The sequence below is a fragment of the Chelonia mydas genome, chromosome 15 (genome assembly GCF_015237465.2).
Source record: "Chelonia mydas isolate rCheMyd1 chromosome 15, rCheMyd1.pri.v2, whole genome shotgun sequence".
Classification (NCBI taxonomy): domain Eukaryota; kingdom Metazoa; phylum Chordata; order Testudines; family Cheloniidae; genus Chelonia; species Chelonia mydas.
In genome coordinates this window covers 23,130,640-23,155,257 of record NC_057856.1, presented here as the reverse complement: position 1 = coordinate 23,155,257, position 24,618 = coordinate 23,130,640, and the positions used below count along the sequence as shown (strand labels likewise).

Genomic DNA, 24,618 nt, shown 5'->3' with positions numbered 1-24,618 from the left:
ATAATAGTATGTCTTCCACCCTGGGGCATACACTGCTGTGATTAACAGGCCTTGGGTCTTCAGCTAAGGGCCCTGATTAGGCACTGAGATCCACTAGTGCAGAGAGCTAAGGCCCAGCTACATAGAGTTACACTGAAATCAATTTAAATATATCCACGGGGCAGCTAGAATTTAAAGAATAAAGAGAGCCAGCATCTTCCTTCATAGAATTTAGTGTGTGTTAAATAATTATTCTTCTTATGCCATTAGCGGCCAGAGTCCCCAGTCAGAATCAGGGGCCCATTGTGGTAGGTATGGCAGCACACACACAGTAACAGAGATGGTCCCAGGACTAGAGAACTTACACTATAATGGAATATTTCCAAATAAACGAGGACAGGGAAGCATGAAGCCCCAGGATAAAGCCTTAACCACTAGATCATCCTTCTACTCTCATGCTACTATAAATTCAAATTCTTATTTTCCAAGGCCAGAAGGTACCATTGTGACCATATAGTCTAACCTTCTGTGTTACACAGACCATAGAACTTCTCCAAAATAATTCCTAGAGCATAGATTTTAGGGGGAAAAAAATCTAATCTTGATTTTAAAATTGTTGGTGATGGAGAATCCACCAGGGCCCTTAATGAGTTGTTCCAATGATTCATTACTCTCATCATTGAAAATTTACCTCTTATTTCTAGGCTGAATTTGTCTAGCTTCAACATCCAGCCATTGGATCATGTTATACCTGTCCTTGCAAGATTTGTTCCCTATCTAGATACTTACAGACTGTAATCAAGTCACCCCTCCACCTTCTCTTTGTTAAGCTAAATCCAGTGACAGATTCAAGGAGCTCAATCTAAGGCATGTTTTCTAATCCTTTAATCAGTCTCGTGGCTCTTCTCTGAACCCTCTCCAACTTATCAACATCCTTCTTGCGTTGTGGACACCACAACTGGACACAATATTCCAGCAGCGGTCACATCAGTGCTAAATACAAAGGTCAAGTAACCTCTACTCCTACTCCAGATTCCCCTGTTTATGCATCCCAGGATCGTATTAGCTTTTTTGGCCTCATCACCACATTGGGAGCTTATGTTCAGCTGATCATCTGTCACAACCTACAAATTTATTTTCAGAGCTACAGCTTCCCAGGATAGAGTCCCCCATCTTGTAAGTATGGCCTACATTCTTTGTTCCTAGATGTACCTGATTACAATATATATTGTTTGCTTGTGCCCAGTTTACCAAGCAATCCAGATCTCTCTGAATTAGGGACCTGTTTCCTTCATTATTTACCACTCCCCCAATTTGTGTGATCTGCAAACTTTATTAGGGATGACTTGATGTTTTCTTCCAGATCATTGATAAAAATATTAAAGAACCAAGAACCAATTCCTACTGGAAATACACCACCCGCTTGCTGACAATTCCCTGTTTACAATGGCATTTTGAGACCTATCAGTTAGCCACTTTTTAATTTGTTTAATGTGGGCCATGTTAATTTTATACTGTTCTAGGTTTTGTTTTGTTTTTTAATCAAAATGTAATGTGGAACCTGATTCTTGTCTCACTTGCACTAATCTTCCCACAGGTGTAACTCCATGGATTTCAGAGCAGTTATTCATGACCTGCATTGGTGTGAGAAGAGACCCCAGCCCTCTAAAACTGTTGTTTGCATCCCAAATCAAATTCACAGAATGAGAATGTTATTAAAAAAACAAGTAACAAAAAGGCTTCTCTCTCTCTCTCTCTCTCTTAATTCTTAACTGTTACAGTGTGGGGGCCAAGTGCTAGAGAAGGAAAAAAATAAATGTCAATCCTGTCTACCCTCATCAGTTTGTCGTATTTCCCATCAAAACTAGCCCCCTAAATCCCATGCAAAAATATTGCACCTTGCATGAATAAATCAGGTTATACAAAATATGCAAATATGCAAAATAGAAAGTTTACAGATGTTCTATGGAAAAGCCAGCCTCATGCTGCTGTCCTTTTAAAATGGCTATGGTGCAGTTGGTCAGAATAAGTGTTTATCAAAAGGAAAAAAATATTTTTATGTGGCAAAATGTTTCAGGCTAAATTATTTAGTGAAGGGTTATTACTTCTACCGAATGACATAAAGGGCCATGCAATACTGCTAAGGTTGAAGCAATTTTGCTGAGGTACCTGTAGCAGCAGTGTTAAATGTCTCCCTCTAGACAGCACTTAGAACGCCAGGCTTCTCTAAGAAGCAATGGGCCACGGTGTAGGTGCTAGCTTTGTACATTTCAAGAGCTTGCATTTTAAATCATTATTACTTCTATGCCATTAGCGGCCAGAGTCCCCAGTCAGAATCAGGCTTTCCACATTTGGAAGGGACTTGTCTACATTGGTAGATACACCTGTGGAAAGCCTTGTTTATAAATCACTGCACTTCCCTTTAGTTCACATACTGCCAAGCATGTCTTTGGTACTTTTCACCACTGTCGCTTCGGAGGAGGGGAGGTATTTTACAGCTCTGGTGGACAAGGAGGATCTGCTGGGAATGTGTTTCTTTCTAGCAGCTTTGTACACAAATTCCCTTACATTCCTGGCATCTATAGAGGAAAATGGCTCATCATGCAGTGTGTGTGTGGGCTTTGGCCACCTCTCCATTTAACACAAGGAATATAGGATGCTTTTGGCTATGTTTGTTAAAAAAAAATATTAAGATGCCTTTTTAGTAGTAGGCTGCACCATCTGAATGGGTAGCTTGCCTTCAACACCTGCCTCTCTTGTGAAGAGCTGCCTTTGGATTGGAGTGGGTGAGACTGCCAAGATTGTGCCACTCATTGAGGGGTTCTGTACTTAAACGCAGCCCTGCTATAAATTGGTGCAACTCCACTGGTATCCATGGAAATCATGCTTCAAGCAGGACTTCAGCGGGATTGTACCTGGTGACACATGGCCTGGTTCTTTGCCTCCCATCTCCCACTCCAAGCCGTCTCACTTCCTGTTGCTCCTTTACAGCACAAAGCTTTATTGCATGATGCACAGATGTTCCTCTCATGTCATCGCATGTGTTTTTCCCAACTGCCTCGCAAGAACACATTTTCTTATGCGTATCACTTTCTCCTCCAGCAGCACTGTTACTTTCTGCTTAAACAGCAGATGGAATTGCTACCATTGGGGTTTGACATAGTTTAAAATCCCACACAAAATCATGCCAGTTTTCTCTTCAGGCTGTTTGGCAACTGGGCACACCTAGGGTTGAGCTCTTCCAGCACTACTTGTTCTTGGTCAGTCCCTCTCCTTTCTCCTCCTTCGCATCTCTGTGGGAATGCATGAACTTTACTTTCCTCTGATCCTCTGCATCTTCTAATCAATTCTACCTCATTGCAGTTGCCAGCAGACTTGCTTCATAACACCTTTCCAGCACAGCCCACATAGAACTGAGACATCTGGCAATTTGTCCTCTCTCCTGACTACTATTATGCTCAAAGGAGGAAAACCTACTCATAAAAATGACAGCCTGAGAAGCCCCCACATCTGCATGCCCTTGTAAATGGTGGCTGTTTACTGCTAGTCACAGCAATTCATTGTTACTCCCCCCGCCCCACAAATTCTCACACTCATGAAGTTAGTTTTCAGAGTAACAGCCGTGTTAGTCTGTATTCGTAAAAAGAAAAGGAGTACTTGTGGCACCTTAGAGACTAACCAGTTTATTTGAGCATGAGCTTTCGTGAGCTACAGCTCACTTCATCGGATGCATAGCATATCGTGGAAACTGCAGAAGACATTATATACACACAGAGACCATGAAACAAAACTTTCTTTTTTCATGAAGTTAGTGTCATCTTTCATGACACTCCTCATGCAATGCTTTTGTGCTAATAACCTCACCCTCCTCCGCTAAACTCCTATCACCATCCAGGCCTCACTGCTTTAAAAAAATAAGTATATTTTTTTACCTCAGCGTAACTAAGGCACATGAGCTACCCTGAGGTAAAAACACAGTGAAGAAAGATAGTTTGGTTTTACTATGTGGTAAACTAGGCGAGATTAATCCTAGGTGGAGATATAGCGCTGAATTCAGCAAGATTACCTCATGGTAAAACTAAAGTCCCCATCTTCCCTGTGTGTAGATGAAGAACTAGAATATATATTATAAGGACCAAGTCATAAGTGGAAGAAGAATGGGCTATATTTCATCATTTGTATGATTTCATAATTCAAATACATAATGAACCCAGTATAAATTGTCATACTTTAATACATTTCTAAATACTGTATAGAGAGTTAATGATTAATAGATGTTATAAACCTGTTACAGACACGAGAAGCACGTGTTCTACATGGTTATAAGCATGTCAGCAGGTCCTGTAGCAACCTTTTGACCTATCAGTCTCTAACAACCAATTGACTAACATCTGTTATTTATTAGCCCTCTAAAACTATTTAACAATATACCCTTAATATAAAATGTGACCATGTTGTTTTTAAAGAAATTGCCAGCAACTAAGGAAGTCAGTGGTAAGTTTTGTCAGGCTTTACTTGTCCCAGTGCGTCATGACACGCTATTACATAGGAGAATGCTGCAAAACCAATCAGATGAAGCAATAATTGCAGAGTGAAAAAAATCTTGGGTGAAAACCTGGCTCCACTGAAGTGAGTGGGAGTTTTGCCATTTACTTCAATGGAGCCAGGATTTCCTACCCCCTTAACTTCTGAACTATCCCATGCTAGGCTGGTTGGTTTTATCATAGGTAGAGATAGGTGTCAGGCAAAATATTCATTACCTGAACGACTGGAAATGTGAGCATGTTTCCACTTCATTGTAAATTGAATATCTGTCCTATTTTCAAGAGATTTTACAATTTTTTTGCACTATAATTAGGGCATTTTAGAATGAATTGTTTCAATTTGGAAGCTGTGATTCTGCATCTCTTCATTGCAAAGACGACTATTTTTGCAAAATTTTCACAGGATTCCCCAACATTTGGAAGAGTTGGTGCAGGCATATATATTGGCAAAATGAAATTTTAGAACCGTAAGGTCCCTCTGAGGCCACCTTATTCATAACTGGCCTCTCATCTGGAGTACCTCCATTGCTGGGTGCGCACCTGAAGGCACTGAAACACAGAGGCATTCAAAAGCAGAAGCCGCGTCTGGAACTATGGCTGTTGATGCTTTTATTTGTTACCTTAAGTCTGCTCCAGAGATGCAGCCATTCAAGAGTCATGGGCTTGTCATCTGGAATTTTAGTGAACAAAGCCTAGGAAACAAATGAATCATTAAAGTGGCGTTGCATACGTGAAAATGGGCTGCATGAGCACATCAGAGGAAGCAGCTTCTTTTGATTTAGGGTGTTAATGGACTAAACTTGTCCCTATCAAAGACTTTCTATTTAGTTTACAAGATTTGGTTTCCATCACAGTACTGAAAGACATCAATAACAAAATAACATACTTAAAACCAAGAGAAAACTGAAGTCTGATGTTCATGACTGGAAAATATTGTTTCTCCAGCTTTTTTTTTTTTATTTGCCATCCCTTGCTTTTGGATTTGCATAGAATTATGCAACAAGACATGACAAGAGAGCAGTAATGGGCCATTAGCAACCTGAGAAGTGCATTAACGGGTCATTAATGCATGTCCTGCAGTATCCTATTGTTAGGATTTGATAGATCGTTCTATATTTAAAGAGGTGGAAAATTATAAATGGAAGTTTAACTCCAGTTTTTCTACTCTTCCACTGAAAAGATCTTTATTCCTTGGACAAAATAAACCACAGGAAAAATGGAAGGAAAAGGCAGGGAAGAGTAATAAGAACAGATTTCTATTGTTCTCAACATTCAGCCATGGGTCTAGTTCTCCCAGATGACACAGACACACACCACTAGCAAGAGGAATGGGTCAATTAAGTCATCATCTCAGTTATCAGAGACTCAGAGAATAAAATAACAGAGCCTCCACGGGGTTGTTTTGAGATACCCAACCGAATGGCCTACCATCTCGATTAAGCAGGCTGCCCAGATCTCATGAAGTGCTGAGCACTTTCGACTCCCATTGACACATTGAGAGTTAAGGATGCTGAGCGTCTCATGTGACTGGGCATCAGTGGAAGGAAAAAAACAACCTGAAGAGACCTCACATGAAATAAAATACATTGCACTGATGAAACTTGCAAGCAGACACAGGGGGCGGCGACGTGGAGGAGGAACACAGTCCTAATGCCTCTGGAGTGCTGTATGCCACTGAGGGCATACAGAGAGGGCTCTTCATATGTCACCCCAAATGCAGGAACTGGCTGTGCCGTGTGGAAGAGCAGACGCACTGCTAGCATGCTCTGTCATGGGTGGGTGCAGTGTAGTAATGGCTAGACAAGGAACCCAGGGCCTCCCACTACACTAGGATCTAGTCAGAGGTTGGCACCACCAAGTTGCGCGATGGACGCTTGACAAAATTACCGTATTTAGTGACGGACATCGGGGGGAGGGAGGTTATGTTATTCCGTCATTCAGTTGTTGTTGTTTTTTTAATTACCATGGACCTCAATATTTTTACCATGGACACTTGTGTCCATGTAAGGACACATTGCTGAGCCCTGGTTCTAGTCCAGGGACCCTAGGGCAGGCAGTCAAGGTTCACTCTGCCAGACTCCTTGCTGCTGCCTCCCTGGTCTTCTTCCTACCAAACCTGTCAATAGGCCTTTCCCACAGCCTCTCTAAGTTCACCCTTCTTTCAGGGCCAGGACTCACAGGGCTGCCCCCTGGAGGCCACCCCAACAAAATTCCAAACTAAAACTACAAATCCACTTCTGCCCCTCTCGGGCTTGACCTGGCATCCCTCTTTCTTCTTCACTTGACCACATCCTCCCAGGAAGTCCAGATCCTGCCCTATTATCAAGGTTCATCATCGGTGCTTGCTCCATCCTGGGGGCTGCTCTCCAGCTCTCCACTGTCTAGTCCCACAGAGCAACCAACAGAAATGTATTTTGCTAGCATGTGGAACCAGTGCTTAACAAAGGCAAATGTCCACACTAGGAATGCAGTTATTTTATAATATAAAATAGTTGAAAATAAAAAGATACTCTTCTTCTGCCTTACTTATCTGAAATCCTTGGAATAAAACCAAATTTTATTCAGGAATAATAAAGTCTCCTGATTGACAAAATCATAGCCCCAAGAACTTCAGTCTCTGAATTTGAGGAATGGGATCAACAACTAGTTCTCTAACTACAAAATTAGTCCAGTGGGGGTGTGGACTGAGAGTCCTGGAAAAGGGGATTTTCCGCAGGCTGCCTGTGAGATTTCTGTGCTGGCACTGGGATCTGTGTGTGTAAATAAAGCAAATTATACTTAGAATAGACTGTAGATCCCTGATTTCCCCTCTACCATGAACAAGGACACTATTTCAGATTTTGGTGAGGGGCGGGGGGAGCAACTCCTGGCAGGTGAGGAGAGGGAGGAGAAAATGGGGTTGGGGGTCGCTTCCAGCCACAGGTACAAAACTTGGCGGGGAGGGAGGTGCCCCCGTCCCTAAATGTCACCCCTGACCAGGAAGCAAATCTGCAAGGCCCTGGATACCTGCCACCATTGATGCAGGAGGAAGAGGCAATGATATTATATTTGGCTCTTTCTCTGCAGCCATTTGGAACTTCAGTTCTTACTAAGTAAGAGTAAATAACTTTGGAAGTCATGGGTAAAACTCCTTTGAAAGCCAGAATTGTACTGGTGGCAGAAAAATCCAGGCTTTTACCCCAACATATGCATATAATTGATAGGAATTAGAGATTAAGACCACCTCCTTGATCATCAAATCTGTCTGTTAAGGGGAGATATGATCCACAAAGAGAAGACTCTGATATTAATTAACACCACATTTGACCTGGGTCAAAAAGGCCCTGAAGGAGGTTACAGTTATAGGGGCCAATCTTGCTCCCACTGAAGTCAATGGCAGCGTGCCTAGCCCTGCATTTTTAAACATGTGTGCTTTTATCTATGTACAAGAGGCCCAATGTGCACACACGGCCTATGAACGTGCAAGTCTTACAGTTGCGTGCACACAGCCTCGGCGCATGCAACAGTGCTCAGGCATTTCTACTTGCACACTTCGTTCACTGACGCCTGCATTTTTGAGTGGGAGCCTCGGGGGAGGCCCTTCTTCTTTTCCGATGCTCTTTATTAACTATGGCTTGGAGAAACTCAGTGTTTAAGTGACGTCAGAAGGAAGAAAATGCCATGCTTGCTTATTCCTTGAGCATTAGCACATGTGCTGCTCACAGACACGCAGTGGGTCAGACTCGCTAAATGCTCGCAGGGGCCCTTCTTGAATAGGAATCTTGCTTGGGACCGACAGCTGACAGTTATATCGTGAAGGCGCCACTCCTACTGACCAACACATGAGTGGAGGGCACTCAGTACTTTACAGGATCAGGCCCTAAAGCCCTGATCCCCAACACCCACTGAAGACTTTGGATCAGGCCCTAGCTCCCCTCCTCCACCCCCGCCCCCGATTCAGGAAAGCACTTAAGTACATGCTTAAGTCCTACCAACATCAGCAGGAATTAAGTTCATGCCTAAGTGCTTTCTTGACATGGGATGCCTTCCTCCTGTATGACTGCATTTGACAGAGGCAGCCAGATTCCAATGCAAGTTCAACTAAGGTCTTATAAACCTCTGTTCTGAATGCCCATATTAAATTTAATAGACCAAAATGAAATATGTCACCCTATTCCACTCCAGCTGGAAGGCACCGTTATTGAGGCTGTGCCAAACAACTGTTTGTGATTTTCTTAATTATCAGTCACAGCACAATATATTTTAATATTCTAACTCTCCCATCAGTCTCGGTGCAAGGATCTGTTATTGGCTTTTTAAAAAGAGAGCACCGAGAATGTAAGAGGAGGGGCAGGTCAGTTATGCAGCTTCCAGATTTTTAATAGAGAGCGGTGATTGAATTAATCACCCTGGGGATTTCTCTTTGTGTGAACTGAAGGAAACAGGTATGGGAATAATTCCACATCACTAATAGAATGTTAATTTCAGAGAAACTCCTCTGCTGAGTGTTTTGAAAGGACAAAATTTTAATTCCAATTTCCAGAGGTGCCAGTTATGCTTACACCAATTGTCTTTTGTAGAGTTGCTACAGTACACACTCTGCAATGGCAGACAACAACACGTATGACAAGGAATCCAAGATAAATAACAAACAATCCAAGATCGGCAGCTCTAATTACATGTAACTCTTTTCTCTGAAGGGGTTATTTTGCTACAGTGGCTTTTAAAACTATAAAACAACTTTTTTTTTTTAATATACCTTCATTAAAATAATGGAGCATTTGTGTGTGTGCGCACGCACCTACCAAAACCTTGTTATGTATTGAGTTAAATTTTGTAATTTTATTTTGGCTGTGCCTCTAATTAAGTGTACCTGGAAATGGAAGTAAAATCTCATTTGTTTATATTAACTGCACTCTGACCAGTGAATTAAAAATCAATTATAGCTGTTTAAAAGCCATGTTTAATTTTGATTTAAATGATGAAAGTGGTTGTAAAAGAAAAGAAGAATTAAATATTAAAAAGATGAATTAGGGGGTAAGCGCAAAGCAATGAGCAAAGATCAAAGTCAGTTACAAATTTATTCCCTTTCTGGTAACTCAAAATAGCAACAGAACAAATCTTACCTAAGCTCTCTCACCAGGCTTGGCTGTTTGTACTTTCCCCTGCAGGATGTTTTCTGACCCAGGCCCTAGTTCCCACTGTCTCAGGAGGGACTCCAGTTCTTCTACCCTGGTTACAGTGGATAAGATCCACTGCCCCACAAGAACAGGCATAGTTACCCTGCCTAGAGATGCAGGTTTCTAGCATCATCATTACAGCAGCACCTAGAGTCCCAACTAGGATCTGGGCCTCATTCTGGTGGGTGCTGTACAGGCATGTAGGAAGATCTGAACACTGGTCCAAAGTTCTAGCATCTCAGGGTGGCTCAAAGGAGTCCTAAACTGCCACGGAGAGTCAATGCACTTCTAGGCACCCACTTGTGGCCGGGCATGGCATAACAGCTCTGTCACTGGGCTAGCACCCCCTGCTAACCCGTGCTGGGGCTCAATAGTCTGAGCCCCCAGATCTCATCAGAATGCTGTTTCTGAATTAATGTTGATGCAAAGAATTCCTGTGGACAACCCTCCCCAGCTTCTGCTCGAGCAGCCAACGGCAGCATGAATCCTGAAGAAGTGACACTGCCAAGGACCAGCAAAGTTGTATGAGTATCCAGCTATCCCCAAGTTTAAGAGCCCAAACCTCCTGCCTCTTCCATAAAGGAAGGGGAAGCCACACCCACTTGTAGGATTTGCTGCCTTCTGTGGATTTTCCTCACAGGGAAAAACATGACTCTAAATTTTCAGATTAAGAGCTTTTTTTTTTCTTTTTTTTTTAAACTTAAGTTTCCTTTGTGGATTGGTTTCCTGAAAATTGTTTCCTAGGCATTCTAAGAGATATGGTCTTGTCTGTCTTGCTCATTCAGCAAAGTCCTTCTGCACATAGTTAAACTTTAAATGTGTGCTTAAAAGCTTTGCTGAATTGAGGTCTAAAGCTCCCTCCAACTCTTCATTCCTTTCAAAGCCAACAATCCCACTGAAATGACTGGAAAGGTTTGGCTGTATTTAGAGCTCGACAATAATAAATCATGAGGAAACGTAGCATACAAGGGTGAGAAAATCCCTAATCCAGGGGTCACAAACCCGAGGATGTAAAGGACATGGGATAAAACCTAGAGTGCTAGCCCCCAGCTGTATATGGTGCTCAGCACTCCCTCAGCACCCCCAACATCTGCTGAATTCAGAGAGAGTTGAAGGAGTTCAGTACCTCACAGAATCTGCCCTCAAGGCAACAAGCCCTGCCGCTTTTCCATAGCTTCCCATGTGAATTTGGGAATGGCAAAGCCTGCTCACTTGGCATGGGTGTATCTGATCGCACACTGATCTGCATGTACTGTGACTGACAGTGATTACCAGTGACACTAAACTTAGAAAAGTTGAGTATGCATAATATCAGTTGTAAATGAACATAGGTAGTGGTATGATTTTTGCTTTTGGATATGGTTGAGCAGTGGAATGTGCAATATGTATTCATTGTTTGGGGACAGGGGGAAATGGGTATATGGGAATTTTCTCTCTCTCCGTGAGATGGATGAGGAGAAGGTTTTTCTATATGAGGCCTAAAAATATCAATGGTTGGCTTGTGTGAATAAAGAATTAAGAATTGAGTAAGAATGTCAGGATTTGATTCTTTGGAAATAATGGGCTAGTCTGTGCCAATTCTTTGGAAACAGGGGGCTGGATTCACCCATACAGACCGATTGGCCAGTTAGGCCACGTTTATAGCTGCTTTGTGTCATTGGAATAGTCCAGAGCAACCAGAGCATACCAGAAAATCTGCTCCTCTGTTTACCACTGCATCTTTTCAGATACTGGGATAGTCAGGCTTGGGCTTGCCCAAAACTACAGGCCACAACTGAGTTTGTAGGGACCAAAAAAAAAAAAAAAACCACAGAGAGAGAGAGAGAGAAAAAACAGGGATGGGAGTGAGGGCCATAGGGCTAAAACAAGTGATCCGCAGGGGAACGCTGAGCAGACCCCAACTGCTCCTCAATGAAGTTCAAGGAGCCAGTGGACCGCACCCAGAAGAACTCTATCCAGAGATGTGAAGCAACAAGGGACCCAAACCAGGCCCCACTATTTATCACGGTGGGGGGCAGTACATGAAGATGAGCTTTGTTCAAGGACCTTTTCTCAGATGCCTTTAGCAAGAAGAACAACAGTGTCTTCATGATAATATGATTATATTTTGGCCTGATGGAAGATTAACCAATGCCACAAGTTAGGTTGGTTAACTAGTAGATACAAAAGAAATGCATCGGATTTCAAAAATAGTTTAAAGACAATTATATTATAAAATAAGCAAGGGGAGACCATCGGCAATTATTTGTTTTTCAGCATTTTAAGTGTATGAAGAGTCTTCTCTTCTTATGTTATTGCTGCTTCATAGGGTATGTCTATACTGTGGAAAAAAAACGCAGGTTAGATAATATGGGTTAGAACAGCAGTGAAGACATGGTTCATCTGCTTTTAACTCAAGTTAGCAGCTAGAGGTAAAGCCATATGGGATCCTGAGGTTGAATGAGCTTCTAATCCAGATTAAAAGACAAGTACTTGTGTCTTCATTGTTATTTGAACCTGGGATAGCTAAAATCAGTTAAGAACATCTTTTGCAGCGCAGACATACCCATAGGCTTTGAAAGTAGCAAGGGACAAGCTGCTGTGAAGCAAGTCTTAACTTGACTGACTTCTGACATTAAGATTAGCATAGTCATTTTTAGGCTGAAAGGCCTGCCTATATTTGAGGAAATGCTGGAGAAATCTGATTTCTTCTATCTGACCAGTGGACAGCAATTGATCATCAAGCTCTGATGTTGGGTTCTTCATGATTGGGCAGCACCAAGAAATTCTTCGAGGTAGGCCTGGTCAACTAGATTATAGAATGACTTGGTTACCTCAACCTCATGACTTCCACCCACACAAATAAAGTCACAAAGGCCCTGGTCCCAAACTAGTAAAATCATTGGGTGCTTTGCAACTGACTTCAACAGGTGCAGGCAAAAGCTCCCCCAACCATCCACCATAGAACAATAGGTAGCCATTGGAAGTCATTAGAAACTTGTTCTTATCAAAAGTATTTGAAAGAAAAAATGCATATTCCCTGGCACAGCCCACCAATTTTGATTTTAAAATCAGTCTTGTCTTATTGGTCCTACAGAATCTGATTGTGCCTACCAAGTGTTCTCTATGGGCTACACGTCACAGCCCTTATTAAGCCTGATAAGGGAGTAAGGAAACCACTGCCCCTGATCCCCCCTGTGCAGATTGTGACCTCGGCCTTTGGGGAATTGCTCGCCCAATACTCCCTTCCTTGCAAGTGAGTGAGCAGAGAGTGGTGGGGAGTGGAAAGAGCCCTCCTTCCCACAATCACCAACTAGACTATCCACCACTCCCTCCTGAGAAGGAAGCGGGAGCATGGGAGTCATAATTTGGTCTTTAATCTGCTCCTAGGGCTGGCATGTAACTTCCAAATTTGCCCTGAGAAGAGGGCAATGAATGGCTGCATGGCACTCACATTTTCATCTAGACAGAATTTTATAATCCCATGCACGTTTCATTTACCGTAAACTACCACTCTTGTTTTCTTGATTAAAATGAATTCAGCTATTATGTAATAAAAATGGATGTATGCTTGATACATACAGCAGCTGTTCAAAGAGGAGCAAAGGTGAAAAAAGTGAAGCACTTTCACTGCATTAGTAATGCACCATCAGCTTTATTTTTACTTTTATTAAAGTAACTGACAGTCAATTGGGGCATATATATACACTGTCTGCAAAATTATGTAGCCCTAATAAGCAGGTGTATCTATCGTAACAAAGAATATACCAAGTATAAAGGGAAGGGGCTAATAGATTAGGAAAGGCTAAGTTAGTCAGCTGTCTTGTAATGGTAGGACATAACTAGAGCTGAATGAATAAATGGATCTCTCAGTTTGGGGACCTAACCAAAAAAATTTGGAGAGGGGAAGAAAAAAAAAAAAGAGTTGATTCAGGTCAAATTAAAACGGAACTTGGTTCTTCTTCTCCCTCCCGCCCGCCCCAGCCCAGTTTCTAGTCAAGTGAAACATTTTATTCTACCCAAAATGATTTTGGGGCGTGCTGTTCTCTTTTGGGAGTTAGCTATTTTTAAAAAAGATATAAAAGTTTCAAAATGAAATACTGTTGTGTTTCAAAATGTCAAAATATTTCATGTGGCAGTTATCGGAACAAAATGTTTTGACATTTCTAGCACAAAAGCAAAAACAAAAAAACCCCGGACTTTTTCAGCCAAACCTATTTGCCAAATTTGACCCAAGTGTTGGTGCCCCCCTCCCTCCCAAAAATGCATTTTTAGTGTATTTACTATTCTAAAAAAATATTTCACCCAGCACTAGAAATAACCACTCTGTATTAAGATCAGCTTGAGCATAACAAATTATTGTAAGTCTTTATGAAAACCAATACAATTTTATGAAAAAAGAGCCAAAGTGATCACATTTTCAAAATAAAAAATTGGGATTCTTTCACAGTGACTTTTCAGGGTTGGCAAATAAAAGATGGAGGTGACCTTTATTTAACTCGTGTGCTGGTGTCACCACTGCCTACAAATAGTTACACAGACACTTTTACTGGGAAAAATCTTCCAGTCATTCAGTGTTCTGAATGTATTATGAAATGCTGAACAAGCTATTAACATCCACTTTGTAGACACTCTCTAAGGCCTGGTCTATACTGGGGGGGAATCGATCTAAGATACGCAACTTCAGCTACAAGAATAGCGTAGCTGAAATCGACGTATCTTAGATCGACTTAGAATCATTTACCTCGCGTCCTCGCGGTGCGGGATCAACGGCCGCCGCTCCCCTGTCGACTCCACTTCCACCTCTCGCCCTGGTGGAGTTCCGGAGTCAACAGTAGAGCGATTGGGGATCAATTTATCACATCTACACTAGACGCAATAGATCGATCACTACCCGCCAATCCGGCGGGTAGTGTAGACGTGGCCTAAGGAGCTCTCTTTCCCAATTATTCAACTTCTCTTCACTCCAGTCACTGATCATCCCACTGAACACTTGTTCCACTGGACTGTGTAAGCAAATTCTATTTTGCAGTATTTACAAGGAACATGAAAAAAACATTTTTTTTTTGGTAGTCATAAAGAACCCACAAGAATGAAATCCTGGTCCCAAATGTTGATTCAGGACACCTGATATGTCCAATTCTTGATTTCATGAAAGAAGTTCTGAGGACCCCTTGTGAAAAAACCAGGTCTGTCTCAGCAAAATCAGGATATAAGGAAACCTTATTACTAACAGTTGTAGAAATGGAGCCTCGGGCATTTCAGCCTGTGGAAAATTAGGCCATGTCTATAGGTACGCTGGTGAAGATGCTGTATGCCAATGGGAGATAGCTGCCCACTGGCATAATAAAACCACCTCCATAAGCTGAAGAAGCTATGTCAGCAGAAGTCTCCCTCCGACATAGCGCTGTGCACACAAGCGCTTATGTTGGTGTACCTTACGTTGCTCGGGGAGTGGTTTTTTCACACCTGTGAGCAACATAAGTTATGCCAACATAGGCAGTAGTGTAGACATAGCCTTAGAGGTGACTCTGATATGAAATGCAAGGAAGAGGCAGAAGATGTTTACCTATTTGTCCTACTAATTACCTGCTAAGAGTTTAAGTGTTCCATATGCTTTAAATAGGGCAGGATTAAGGCAATCCGAGGCCCTAGGCACATCCTAAATAATAGCCTCCCTAGGCCAATGCTCCTGCATCATGGCCAGCTCCCATGCTGTGGCCATGGGCATTCACATGGTGACCCTTTCTCTCCTTGGGTAACTTGGCAGTGGCAGGATTCATTCATGCAGGGAACCCTTTCCTGTGAGATATGTCACTGCTGGGGTTGGCTCTCAGGAAGCATTCAGCATCTTACAGTATCAAGCCCCAATTACTACAGGTGGTTGGGAAATTTTTGGCAAAATGTTTTTCAATTAAAAAAATATGCTGATTTGTTGAAACCAAAACTTTTCATGGGAAAGGGTCAGATTCAAATTTATCAACTTGAAGAGGTTTTGAAAAAAAGAGCGTCCGTATTGTCAACATGGGACATTCTGACACATTTGAGTGAAAAAATTCAATTTTCTGGACTGAAGCTACTTTTTGTTTCAAAGTTTAAACTAAAAAAAAAAAATTGTCAAAATCAAAATGAAACATTTTGAAGCCAAGATGTTTTGACGGACCTGAACTGAAGGGTTTTGTTTAGTAAGAAAAGACCTAACAAGCTAACAACTGAAGTTAGTTTCACCAATCTCTTTCTCAAAGGCTAAGCTTGCAAGTAACAAGCATGTCTTGTCTATACTACAAGAGTCTAAGGCCTTGTCTACACTACAAGAGAAATTCAATCTAAGCTACCCAATTTGAGTTACGTGAATAACTCAAATGAATACTTACTGCAGGGTCCACACTACGCAATGTTGATGAGAGATGCTCTCCCATCGATGCCCCATACTCTTCTCCATTTGGTGGAGTACAGGAGTCGATGGGAGAGTGATCAGCGGTCGATTTAGCGGGTCTTCACTAGACCTGCTAAAATCGACTGCCGATACGTCGATTGCCGCTCATCGATCCCCCGGTAAGTGTAGACAAGCCCTCAGTTACCTACAAACTGTGGGAATTTGAGGGTAGTTTTATTTAAGGGTTACCACCAGCTACCATTTGTGCTTGAAGATTTTAAGAACGCAATCCTGGCATGTATTGTAATGAAAAAGGAGAGACGCATACACTAGAGAGACAAGAAAAACAAGAGCCATTCTAACAAGTTTCAGTCTATTAGATTTCATTATAATGGAGATTCAGTGTAATAAGGCAGGTCATAAACATGGCTATGTGATTTGACTATTAGGAGAGGAAAGGCACAAACTGCACTAGACATCAACTGCACATAGTACAGCATTTACCAAGGAATCCAGAGTCTCAGACTAGCTGTATGTAACCCAGTAGGTCCTGGAATTGGCTGTAAGCATCAAGGCTGCAAAGAGTTATTGGAAAATTACAACCAACATAGACACTTTGTTTTCTTAATCCTGACATTCCAACTTTGTGTTCTCCAAGTCACTTGGCCCTTCAAAGCAGAAGAGGTAATTGAATTTCAATCATGTCATGGCCTGATTCAAAATAACCCATAATGACACTCATTTCAATATTGCAGTGTGCTGATTTTTATTCTTGGCATAGTGTCTGTTCCTTGCAGTAGCAATTTCCATATGCTCCTTGCCCTGAATTTCAAAGAATAAGTTTTATCTAATGGAGTTGAACACTGAGATTCCCGCCCCTCCCGCCCATGACTTGTGGGTACAATTTGAGATAAAGTAGCATGCAAAACCAAGCACGTATTATACTACGCAATGATAAACAGGACTTGCAGTTTACTTAATTATAACATTTTCTCTATCCTCAGAGACACCCCATGTCTTTTGTTATAACATGAAGGCTCAGTTTTATTCCAAAGATCGTGCATTTTTACTAGCGAGAAGTCAAAATTTTTAGCCAAAACTCCTCTCCCCAGTCCCCCATCAAAAAATGCAGAAATTCAGCAACACCGAAATGTTTCATAAATTCACAAAAGTTTTGAATTGTTAGTGTCAAAAAAGTAAAGAATTAAAAAAAAAAAGTCAAATATTTTGATTTGACATTTGCTGAAACAAAGTGTTGTGGTTCAAGATGACTTTGCTTTGAACCTTCCTTCAATTTTATTTAAAAAATTAAAGTTAACCCCCCCCCTCAAAATCTAAACTAAATATTTTATTTTGGGTCAAACCAAATGTTTGGTACAACCCAAAAACAATTTTTTTTGAATTTTCTGGACTTGCCAGCAAACTGAAAAAAATAAAACAGTTAATGACTCAGCTCTAATGTTTATCACCAGATTAGCTCAAGATTGTTCAAATTCTGCAAATAGAGTTTGGCCCACACAATGTACATTAATTGAGAGACTTACTACACAAGTTGCCTTATAGTTTTCCTTCCTCTAACCTCTGTCAACATGTCAGTCCTTGCATTATGAGCACCCCAGAGCAGAGACCATTCTCCCAGCGTGTTTGGAAAGTGCCTAGCACATAGTGGATGTTAGTGTAAATACAAAACATCTTGCTAGATTTACAGCCCATATGCATCTGTGGGATCAGTGCTTGACCCATAGAGTTTAGTGGTTAAGGAACTTGACTAGGACAGGAGACCTCAGTTCAATTCCTGTCCCTGCAATTGGCCTGCTGGGTGTCGTTGGGTAAGTCACTTCATCTCTCCGTGACTCAGTTTCTCCATCCATGAAGTGGGGATAATACTGCCCTTTGTGAAGTCCTTTGAGCTCTAAAGATGAAGAGCACTGTATAAAAATGAAGTATTATTATGTATAAAGGCTTTCACGTATCAAAGATGAATGTGAGACATTTTAAGCATATGTATGAATAGGGGGCAGTGAGACAGTTCAGGATGTTGTCAATAGAACCTTCTATTTGTAAGTCCCTGGTTCAAAACCAAACCAGGTCAAAAGTACCTAAAACTTGTCACTAGCTAGCTGTTCAGTGGACTGTGGAGAAAGAGCTGGAGTTAGAATGAGCAGAGCTATCCAAGATTGAAATGACAAGGAGATTGAACCTGAAGCTTGCATTGACACTGCCAGGCTCTACCTGTTCTGTGGACAGAGGACTTCACGCTCCAGGGTTGTCAAACCAGCATTTTTCATCAGCACTAAATTTTATTTAAATGTATTATTTACGTATTTTACACATACATGGACAGGACACTGGACTGAGACTCCAGCTAACTAGGGTTCTGTTTCTGGCTCTGACAATGACCTGCTGTGTGACCTCAGGCAAGTCAACTCACCTCTGTGCTTCAGTTTCCCCATCTGTAAAATGAGGGCAATGATACTTCTCTTCCTGTTGGAGTACTTTGAGACATCCGGATAAAAAATTCTATACAAGACAAATGTCATCTTCTGTAGGTAGATATCCTACACATACCTGTACAACCACCCATCCCCGCACACCCTATTTCAACTGTGGATCAATATTCAAATAATGGGGATGTTTTACATTGTATGTCAATGCTGCAGCACCTGGGATTATAAGTGCAACTTCTAACATACGATAAGAAATTCCTGCTTTAACACATTACACAGTATTGGTGTTAATAGAGAGGAAAGGCCCTGTATAGCTGGCCCAATGCAGAAATACTTTAAGAATACACTCCACAACATTACTTTGGACAACACTATTAAAGAGGCTGTATATGGCCTGATCTTAGGGGGGAGAGAGAGAGAGAGAGAGAGAGAGATGAGATCTATGATGCACCTTGGGGTGTACCCAATAGGAACCATTAACTCACTGTGACCCTAAAGAAGTTCCTTGCCTTCCCTTTGTCTCAGTCAAGCCAGATGGAATATGTAGTAAGAAGCAAGACTTTGCTGTAAAGACAGTATTCTTGGAAGTTAACCCACTGGGGGTGTATCTTAATTTTCTTATACGAGGTAAGATGACCCTCATGTAATTCACTAGTGCAATGGATAACTTAACCAGTAAAAATAGGGGTGTGGGTACTTTCCAGGACCAGAATGGGGCAAAGCAGCCAAAGGGCATGCATGAATCTACCCCAAAATTTCTATTTTGCTGGTAAAAAACTCTGCAGAGTGATTACCTGTACTATACACATTGGCATTACTGGAACACAGTATTTCTGCCATATAGGCATTAATCTGGGTGCCTCTGAAAATCCTCCCCTGCATCCAGTAACGTATATTATTTCAGGCCATGGAATAACATAATTCACCCTACTCTTCTCCAAGTTCCTCTTCCACTGGCAATTCTTTTAAGGTTGGAAATCCTTGTCCCCACGGTATACTCAGGATCTGGTTTATGGGCAGCACAAGAAAGGCTAAAGCCTTCTGAAAAGATCGTTCAGCCGTCAGTTAGACCAAGATAAAAACAACGTACATGTTAATCAGTTCCATAAGGTGCTTAAGTCTTACGGTCTCTGATTGTCAAGAAGAAATGCAAGATACAAATTGGTACTGGGCATCTTTTGGGATGCATGTGCCAAAGCCAATTCTTATGCTTGCCTATATTTTTGAAAGCCTTATGTCTGTCTTATTAAACATGGAGGTTGATTATAATATTCTTTTTTGTTCATTCGTTTAAAGGCAAGCGTTTAAAGTTCTTTAGATTACTGGTGATGACTAGTGAGTTGCCAGTCCCCTTACTTCCCTTTTACATATTGATTTCTGAAAACAAAACAAAAAAAACCCTGCTTTCTTTAACCAGTTTAAAATTTGTTGGCCCAGGAGCTGCATGAGACTCATCCCTAGAGGCAGCTGCTCACCCAACTCTTCTGTCTGGAGGAGAGCAGGAAATACAGAGGCACATCACAATCTTTCATCTTTGCAACGCGCTTGCCTACTTCATCGAAATCTGTGCGCCTCTGCCAACCATCAGCAGACTTGTGGGTGGCTTGTGAATGGTACAATGTGAACTGTTGTTGAACAGCAAATCATGGGGCACTTAGAAAAGCTTTGGTCTGAAGTGTGAATTGGGCTTTGGGGAAAGAGAAAATACAGAAATTACTCCCCCCGTATTTTGTTTAGCTTCATTTTCTTTTTCTAACGTTTCAGAGGCATGCAATGTTGGTTGGACACCACCTGCAGCGTGAGGTTACTTGTTCTGTTATTACCAAGGACAGCAGTATGGTCTGGCACAGTGGTTTTCAACTTTTTTTCATTTGTGGACCCCTAAATTTTTTTGAATGGAGGTGCGGACCCCTTTGGAAATCTTAGGCAGACCATAGGCTGAAAACCACGGGTCTAGCAAACAAGGCATTGGCCTGAGAATCAAGATCCTGGGGCTCTATTCCCAGGGTTGCCACCACTGGGCTGCTATATGACCTTGGAAAAATCATTTTACAGCTCTGATACTCTGCTTCCCTTCCCACTCTTACTCCGTTCCATTTAAAATGTAACCATGTTTATCTTCAGCACTGAGCACAATGGGGCCTCTGGGTACCCAGTATTAGAAGTATTATTAAACAATGGAAAAATCTAGGGACTAGAGCTTGTCAGGAAAAATTCTCCTTGCAAAAAGGTCTTACAAGACATATTGCAATTTATTTTATTTTTGTAAAAAAACAAACAAACAAACAAAAAACCCACAAACAACAACCCCCATCCCCAGCCCTCATTCCCCCCTAAAGTCTTAATTTGTCAGCTGATATTTTAGGTAAACATTCCCATTTTGTTGAAAAACCATTTTCCACCACTAAATTTTTTTCCAACCCCCCCCACCCCCCGCAAAAGTTAATTGGCTCTCCTAGGAGCTAAATGCCTCTCTTCAGTATAACTGAGTTCCAAACCTGACCCTAAGATCTAGGCTGCTGCTTCTGTCACTGCAGTCAAGTGGGCAGACCCCTGCACTTGCTTGGAGCCCCACTGATTTCCCCAGGCCTTTGCAGAAGTGTACAGATCCATCTGGGTGGATGCACTTCCAGGATGAAGACCTTAAATAGCCCAGCAATCTAACATGCCTTTCCAACAACCTAACCTGCTGTAGCTGATAGATGCATTGGGTATGTCTACACTATAATTAAACATTGATAGCTGGCCCATGTCAGCTGACTCAGGCGTGTGGCGCTCGGACCTGCTGAATTGTAGTGTAGACATACCCATTCGGTTTATCACTCAATGTACACTCTAGCGCTCAACTTCTTCTGCAGAAGTCACCCTGCCTGGAGTAAATTTCTCTCTGATATGATAGCCTTTTGTTGTTTGCCTTTCATCAGTGATTGCTTAAATCCACAGAGTGCCAGACCTCTTAACAGCACAGCCATTTCATTTGCATAAGTTATGTCATTCATCCTACAGCTGTAAGTGTCGTTCAACATGAAGTGGAAACATACAGCAAAGTATGATCCTCACTTGGCTTTGCCTAAGGCAACACAGCTGTCATAAAGAGAGTATAGGTGAGTTGGTGTAACAACCTTTAACATGGCCAAGTGATATGGGTTGAAGATATTGTTCAAGTGGTCATGTACCTTCAGCAAAAAGATGACCATAGGCATAGATTCCAGAACACTTCCCTTTGCTACTTTGTGCCGGTTTCATCAAGTAACAGCACCAGGTAAAGAGCAGAGACCCACCTAGGTGTGGCCTTGATAGCCAGTGAGGAGTATCAGGGCTTGTCTACATTACCCACTGGACCGATGGGCAGCAATTGATCCAGCGGGGGTCGATTTATCACACCTAGACTAGATGCGACAAATCGACCACCGAGCGCTCTCTGATCAACTCCAGTACTCCACCAGGGCGAGAGACGTAGGCAGACTCAACGGGAGAGCGTCAGCCGTCGACTTACTGCAGTGAAGACACCGTAGTGAGTAGCTCTAAGTACGTCAACTTCAGCTACATTATTCACGTAGCTGAAGTTGCGTAACTTCGATCGATCCCCCCAGTGTAGACCAGGCCTCAGTTGTGGTGGTTCTGTTAACATCCCACCTGATCCCATTTGGCTGTTCAATTGTTTGTGGGGCAGCCCCGGGGCTAAGTACAGTGGCTGCTCAACCCAAAGAACGTCAGTAACAATCTTCATCAGGAAAACAGAAGCCAACCCCTCAAAACTATTTAGACGAATTTGACTGTGGGAAGGAAGGGAGTAGAAATCTGGGAATCTAGGATCATTTTATTCTGGTCATACAAAGTCATACTGAGGTTTAAAGGCAGCTGAAATCTGGCCTTTTTCTTCCAGGCTGCCAAGGGAACTGGTGTTGTAGAGATGGCCAAAGTCACGAAGGTCAAAAATGGAGCAGAAGCCAATCCCAGCGTTGGGTTCCATTTCAGCCTTCTGAGAGGCCCAAACCAGAAGAAGGTTGGATTTATTGCTGAACTCCTCCAAAATTGAGCAGAGGGGTTAGGTGATCTAGGGTTCCGTGTTGAGAATTCTCTAATTTTGTTGAGGAAAAAAAAAAAAAGTATAATCCTAGCCTCAGATTTAAATGAGACAAAGAAAGGCCATGTTAAAGACCACATGTACAGTTAATAAAGGGGGACTGGATATGAAATAAGGCAGGCTAGGAATTCCTGGCCACCTAGCAGAAACAATGGACAGTTGGAAGTGGGGCACATTTCAGACAGGGATATGAGTTAGTGAAGGTCTATTATTCTACTGGGAGAAAATGATGAAAGCATTTTAGGCAGAAAAAGGAGATATGAATATGCACGGACTGAAGCCTTGCAAGTCTAACCCTTTGGAGGAATGATCCATCTGCTTCATGGAGAAACAGACACCAAAGGAATGAGAGTGCTTTGCAATGAAGTTGGTGCTCAAGAATATTTGAGAGCAAGGACTGGGGAAATATGAGCACACAAGTAGGAACACATGGTTCTGTTCCGAAGGAGATAGAGTGAGGTTTTTTTCCTGAGCTAGTGTGATGGTAATTCAAATGCCTCTTGCAATTATCAGTAGAGTACCAACATGGCAAGAAGTCAAGGGAAAAGCTGTTGCAGACTGGAAGCCTGACAGGCTCAAGCAGTCCTTTCATCTGGTCTTCATTATTCTGTCAGATTTGGACAGCTTTAGAAGTGGCAGGAATTGTAAATCCTTAGCTGTGCTGGTGACTGAGTCATCAGCTGTCACACAGCCAGGGCCCAGAAAGTCTGAAGGCCTTGATTAAGGCAATCTGGGGCCATAGGCACAGCAGGACATAGTCACGACTCCTTTCCCCCTTCAGCCCCACCCACCAGCTAGAATGGTGGCAGGTGGGAAGTTCTCTCCTCCCTCTCAGGGAAGCCAAAAGCAGCACTAGGGCCACACTTCCCTGGAGAGTGGAACTCATGCCGTTCTTTCTCCCCATTCTCCTTCCAGGAGGCAGCGGGTGGTAACAGCAACGGGGGTGTTTCTGTTTTGGGAAGGGCTGCTGTACTCTCCTCCTTCCACGCACATAAACCTCAGCTGAGGTGGTTGGAGGTAATGGACTGTCAAGATGCATGAGGCAGTTCACCCCTCTCAGCGCTAGCATTTCAGCTCTCTACAGACTCAGGCAACTCTCCGCATCGATCACATTCTGGTCACATTTTCAAGCTTTTCTTTGCAATGCCAAGGATGAGAAACCCATCTTAAAAAAATAGCCAAGATCCAGCCCTGGTCTGATTTTCTACTGCCTCACTCCTTCTGAGGTCCTATATATCTATACAAGGCAGCTGATAGTTAGGCTCAGAGTCCTTACATTACAGCTCTAATGCAAGACACCTCTGTGCAGTGAGAACAATAGCTCTAGGAGCCATAAAGATACTGAAATCATGTTTTCCTCTGCAGAGGATCACCCTGGATCACGTCTCCTAGCAGCATTGTATCATCCACTAATTTCTTTTATGTCTTTATAATATACAGCAGTACTCTCCTTAATGATTCCAAAATAAAGAGTGGTTTGTTTTTTTAAAAGGAATTTCGGAGTCACACCACCATTATTCCTTTATTTTACTAAGTACCAGAGCTTTTATGTTAACAGTTTTATCCTCATTATCCATAGTTTATGCTTGGCAATGTCACAATAAAGATTTTCTCACGCCTACTCAGAAAAAGCAGGTTGCACCACGGTAATAATTTGAAGAGGGCAGAAGAATGGCACCTAAAGGATTACAAAATTAAGCCCAATTAATAATTTGCAGTCCAATTTACAAAAAAAAAAAAGAAGAATATTCACGTTAGTGCCTCTCTGGTCCAAGAGCTCTTTGAAATGGACAGGAGACAAGGGGCTTGTTGCCGTGCCTACTTGTTCAGAATTTGAGGGGAAACAACACTCTTTGAATGAGCTACAGGCTCTATCTTGTGAGGGCGGATCATGGTGAGGGTGCGGAATGGCGTTTTCAGCTCAGGTAGTCAGGCCCTTTAACCCAGCTAGCAGTGAAGAAATGGCAGCACAGAACCCGGTGCAGGCTCGCAATGCGACTATGTACCCAGCTTGTACTGCTCCCATCGAAACCTGTGCTTCAGCCAT

The 24,618-nt window shown here is 42.2% G+C and overlaps 1 long non-coding RNA gene across 4 annotated transcripts in view; it reads right to left on the bottom strand.

The window, feature by feature from the left end:
- Positions 1 to 24,618, bottom strand: part of LOC119563780 — an 84,742-nt gene that overhangs the window by 15,640 nt on the left and 44,484 nt on the right. The window contains exon 4 of one of the 4 annotated variants that reach the window (XR_006286011.1): positions 22,165 to 22,565. The exons of 2 other annotated variants lie outside the window; for them this stretch is intronic. This is a non-coding gene — a long non-coding RNA (uncharacterized LOC119563780). Of the gene's footprint in view, positions 1 to 22,164; positions 22,566 to 23,459; positions 24,250 to 24,618 lie in introns of those variants that run through there. One more of the 4 variants, XR_005222386.2, reaches the window with a different exon arrangement.